We start from the raw sequence: 6,000 nt of genomic DNA on the forward strand, positions 1-6,000 counted from the left end.
CTCCCCTTCCCCCATCCACTTGCATACCATTGATATATTGGCGGCCCAATAATAGTCACTTAAGCTCGGCAGTGCCAGTGTCTCCCCCCCCCCCCCCCCCCCCTTATCCCTGCTATGCTGCAGAAACCCCCTCTTCACTCTCGGGGTCTTCCCAGCCCACACAAAGCTCATAACGCTCTTATCCACTTTATTGAAAAAAGCCTGGGTAATCATCACAGGGAGGCACTGGAACACAAAAAGAAATCGCGGAAGGACCACCATTTTGACCACCTGCACCCTGCCCGCCAGTGACAGGGGCACCATGTCCCATCTCCTAAAATCCTCTTCCATCTGCTCCACTAATCTTCCTAAATTAAGCTTATGCAAGGTTCCCCAGTTCCTGGCTATCTGGATCCCTAGGTACCAAAAATCCCTTGTTACTCTCCTCAGCGGCAAATCATCTATTCCCCTGCTCTGTTCCCCAGGGTGCATCACAAACAGCTCACTCTTCCCCATATTCAGTTTATATCCCGAAAATTCCCCAAACTCCCTGTGTGTCTGCATTATCTCGGGCATCCCCTCCACTGGGTCCGCGACATACAACAACAAGTCATCCGTGTATAATGACACCCGGTGCTCTTCTCCTCCCCTAAGTACTCCCCTCCACTTCCTAGAGCCCCTCAGCGCTATGGCCAGTGGCTCAATTGCCAACGCAAACAGTATCGGGGACAGGGGACACCCCTGTCGTCCCTCTATATAGACGGAAATAGTCAGATCTTTGCCTGTTTGTGATCACACTTGCCACCGGGGCCCTATATAAAAGCTGAACACATCCAATAAACCCCTCTCCAAATCTCCTCAACACTTCACACAGGTAATCCCACTCCACTCTATCAAATGCTTTCTCAACGTCCATCGCCACCACTATCTCCGCCTCTCCCTCCGGCGGGGACATCATCATCACACCTAGCAGCCTCCGTATATTAGTGTTCAACTGTCTCCCCTTAACAAACCCAGTTTGATCCTCGGGAACCACCCCTGGAACATAATCCTCGATCCTCGTCGCCATCACCTTGGCCAAGAGCTTGGCATCTACATTCAGAAGGGAGATAGGCCTGTAAGACCCGCACTGCAGCGGGTCTTTGTCCCTCTTCAGGAGCAACGATATCGTCGCCTCCGACATCGTCGGGGGCAACGTCCCCCCTTCCCTGGCCTCGTTAAAGGTTCTCGTCAGAAGCGGGGCTAGTAGGTCCATGTACTGCCTATAAAATTCCACCGGGTACCCATCTGGTCCTGGGGCCTTCCCTGCCTGCATGCTCCCAATCCCTTTTACCACCTCCTCCACCTCAATCTGTGCTCCCAATCCTGTCCTCTCCTGCTCCTCCACCTTCGGGAATTCCAGCTGATCCAGGAAGTGCATCATTCCCTCCTTCCCTTCCGGGGGTTGAGCCTTATACAGCCTCTCATAAAATGCCTTAAACACCCCGTTCACCCTCTCTGCTCCCCGTTCCATCTCACCCTCCTCGTCCCTCACCCCACCTATCTCCCTCGCCGCCCTTCTCTTCCTCAATTGTTGGGCCAGTAACCGGCTCGCCTTCTCTCCGTACTTGTACTGTACTCCCTGTGCCTTCCTCCATTGTGCCTCTGCCCAGGCTGTGGTCAGCAATTCAAATTCCGTATGCAACCTTCGTCTTTCCCTGTACAGTCCCTCATCCGGAGCCTCTGCACATTGCCTAACCACCCTCAAAATTTCTCTCAACAATCGCTCCCTCTCTTTACTCTCTTGTTTCCCCTTATGGGCCTTTATGGAAATCAGTTCCCCTCTGACCACCGCCTTCAGTGCCTCCCAGACCACTCCCACCTGAACCTCTCCATCATCGTTAATCTCCAGGTACCTTTCGATACATCCCCTCACCCTTACACACACCCCCTCATCCGCCAGCAGTCCCATATCTAATCTCCAGAGTGGGTGCCGTTCCTTTTCCTCTCCTACCAGATCTACCCAATGTGGGGCATGGTCCGAGATGGCTTTGGACGAATACTCTGTCCCTGTCACCTTCGGGATCGGTGCCCTTCCCAGGACAAAGAAGTCTATCCGAGAATACACCTTGTGGACATGGGAGAAGAAGGAAAACTCCCTACTCCTGGGCCTAGTGAATCTCCAGGGGTCTACTCCTCCCATCTGCTCCATGAAGTCCTTAAGCACCTTGGCCGCTGCCGGCCTCCTCCCGGTCCTAGACCTGGACCCGTCCAGCCCTGGATCCTGCACCGTGTTGAAATCTCCCCCCATTACCAACTTTCCCGCCTCCAGGTCCGGGATACGTCCCAGCATACGCTTCATGAAGTTTGCATCATCCCAGTTCGGGGCATATACGTTCACCAGAACCACCGCTTCCCCTTGTAATCTGCCACTCACCATCGCGTATCTACCCCCACTGTCCGCTACTATGGTCCTCGCCTCAAATACTACCCGTTTCCCCACTAATATAGCCGCCCCTCTATTTTTCGCATCCAAGCCCGAATGAAATACCTGTCCCACCCATCCTTTTCGTAATCTGACCTGATCCGCCAGTTTCAGATGCGTCTCCTGTAGCATGACAACATCTGCCTTTAATTTCTTTAGGTGCGCGAGTACCCTTGCCCTCTTAATCGGCCCATTCAGCCCTCACATTCCACGTGATCAACCGGGTCGGGGGGCTCTTTACACCCCCCCCCCCCGCATGTCGACTAGCCATCCCCTTTTTTAGACCAGCTCCTCACCCGGTTCCCAAGCTCCCGTTTGTCCCCCTGACGGTGTCCTCCCGTCCCGACCACCCCGCCCCATAACAGCTCTCCCTTTCCCTTAGCAGCAGCAACCCAGTTAACCCCCCCCCCCCCCGCTAGATCCCTTTCTAGCGTAATTGCTCCCCCCATGTTACTCCCAGAAGTCAGCAAACTCTGGCTGACCGCGGCTTCCCCCGTTTATCCTTGGGCCCCCCCCAATGTGTAAGGCCCCCTCCTTCCTGCGCTCCCATTCCCGCCGCAATTACCATAGCGTGGGAACAAAGCCCGCGTTTCCCACTCGGCCCTGCCCCTAATGGCGCAGCTCCCTCTCTCCTTCCCCCTCTCCTTCCCACCGGTGCCCACAGTTCACCATACCCCCCCTAACGAGGGGAATAGAGAAAATTTCCCCCCCCCCTTTCCCCTTCCCCGTCCCATACAATCCCCCCACTATATTACAGAAACTCTTTCTCTCTCCAGTCTAGTCCAACTTCTCCTCTACAATAAATGTCCACGCCTCTTCTGCCGTCTCGAAGTAGTGATGTTTCCCTTGGTGTGTAACCCACAGTCTCGCTGGCTGCAGCATTCCAAATTTAACTTTCTTTCTATGTAGCACCGCCTTGGCCCGATTGAAACTCGCCCTCCTTCTCGCCACCTCTGCACTCCAATCCTGGTACACGCGGATCACCGCATTCTCCCACCTGCATCTCCGTGTCTTTTTCGCCCATCTCAGGACCATCTCCCTGTCCTTATAGCGGTGAAACCTCACCACTATGGCTCGAGGTATTTCTCCTGCCTTTGGTCTTCGCGCAAGGACTCGATATGCTCCCTCCACTTCCAAGGGGCCTGTCGGGGCCTCCGGTCCCATTAACGAGTGAAGCAATGTGCTCACATATGCCCCGACGTCCGCCCCCTCTGCACCTTCGGGAAGACCCAAAACTCTTAAGTTCTTCCTCCTCGAGTTATTCCCCAGGGCTTCCAGCCTCTCCACACACCTTTTATGCAGTACCTCGTGCGTCTCTGTCTTCGCCACCAGGCCCTGTATTTCATCCTCATTCTCAGCAGCCTTTGCCTTCACATCACGAAGCTCCAACTCCTGGGTCTTCTGTGCCTCCTTTAACCCCTCAATCGCCTGTAGCATCGGGGCCAACACTTCCTTCTTCAGCTCCTCCACACAGCGCCGCAGGAACTCTTGCTGTTCCGGGCCCCACACCGAACGGCCTCCTTCCGCCGCCATCTTGCTTCGTGCTTCCCTTCCTTGCCGCTGCTCCTGAGGATCCTCTGCAATCCAGCCACTACTCTCTTCTTTCTCCATATATATCCGGGGGGATTCCCTTCTATTTCACCGCACAATGGTTTTAGCCATCAAAAATTGCCGTTGGGGTTCCTAATAAGAGCCCAAAAGTCCGTTCCAACGGGAGGCGCGAAACGTGCGACTCAGCTGGTCATCGCCGCACCCGGAAGTTGAGCCCCAACATCCTTGACCACTGCTGCACAAACATCAAGGGCGCCTGATGATCCATCCCCTGACTGCACTTTGGAAAGTTGAACCACAAGACGGTGCTCCTTCTCCCGGCACACAAGCAGAAACTTAAGCTGGAGAATTTGGTAATGAAGGTTGTGCAATGCTGGTCCGAGGCAACAGAAGAGCTACACGACTGGTCCATATTCAAGAACTCGGCAGTAAACCTAAATGAGTATGCCAGCACCATCACAGACTTCATCAGCAAGTGTGTAGAAGATTGTGTGTCAAAGAAGGTAGTATGTACGTTACCCAACCAGAAACCATGGTTTAATCGGCAGATTCACTCCCGACTGAAGGCCACGTCTGAGGCGTTCAAGTCAGGCAACCGTGACCTATACAAAAAAATCTAGGTACAACCTCTGCAAAGCCAACAGGGATGCCAAGAGACAACAGAAGTTGTCCAGACTAAGCTAGAATCATGGACTCTCATCGATTGTGGCAAGGCTTAAACAACATAATGCGCTAAAAAGCAAAGCCAAGTAGAATCTTTAGCAACAGCGCACCCCTTCCTGACAAACTCAATGCATTCTATGCTTAGTTCGAGCAGGAAACCAACAAACCTTTGTCATCTGCCCGAGCAGCCTTGGGCACACCCATACCCACCGTCCCAGCCTCCGAAGTCAAATTGGCCTTCTTGAAAGTGAACTCTCGGAAAGCGGCGGGTCCTGACGGGAGTCCCTGCCATGCACCCAGATCCTGCGCGAGCCAACTGGCGGGTATGTTCGCGGACATCCTCAACCTCTCCAAAGAAGAACCAGGCAACGTGCCTCAATGAATACCATCCGGTGGCCATGACATCGATCATTATGAAATGCTTAGACCACAGCTGGAGTAATGTGTGCAGTTTTACTCCCCTTACCTTAGGAAAGGTATTGCCACAGAGGAAACCAACAAAGTTTCAACAGACTTGTTCCAGGTTTGGCAGGACTGTCCCAGGAAGAGAGATTGGGGAAACTAGGCCTCTTTTCTCTAGAGTTCCAAGGAATGAGAGAGGATTTCTTTGAAACTTACAAAATCCATAAAGGAATTGACCGGGTGGGTGCAGGTGAGATGTTTCCCCGAGTTGGAGAATCTGGAACCAGGGGACACAATTTCAAAATAAGGGGGCACTCACTTAGGACCGGTCTCGGAGGAGACATTTCTTTACTCAGAGGGTTGTGAATCTTTGGAATTCTCTACCCCAGAGGGCTGTGGGAGCTCAGTCATTGAGTGTGTTTAAAGCAGAGACTGACAAGAGTTCTTTTTCTTTGTTTAACAAAAAAAAAAAAATATCTGATTAAGGGGCAGCAATGTAGCGTGGCCAATTCACCAATGCTACACATCAAGTTCGGTTGTGGATCTGAGAACCACAAGGCACTCGGAGAATGTGCATACTCCACATGGACAGTGACCCGGGGCCAGGATCGAACTCAGGTTCTTGGTGCCATGAGGCAACAGTGCTAACCACCGTGCCACCCAATTACAGATTTCTAAATATCAATAACACAAATGGATATGGAGATAGTGTGGGGAAAAAGACATTGAATCATAGAATCATAGTATTTACAATGCAGAAGGAGGCCATTCGGCCCATTGAATCTGCACCTACCCTTGGAAAGAGCACCCTACCTAAGTCCACACCCCCACCGTATCCCTTAACCCAACCCAACCTTTTTGGACACAGGGCAATTTAGCATGGCCAATCCACCTAACCTGCACATCTTTGGACTGTGGGACGAAACCAGAGCCCCTAATTA

Source organism: Scyliorhinus torazame, chromosome 5 (genome assembly GCF_047496885.1).
Source record: "Scyliorhinus torazame isolate Kashiwa2021f chromosome 5, sScyTor2.1, whole genome shotgun sequence".
NCBI classification, from domain to species: Eukaryota; Metazoa; Chordata; class Chondrichthyes; order Carcharhiniformes; family Scyliorhinidae; genus Scyliorhinus; species Scyliorhinus torazame.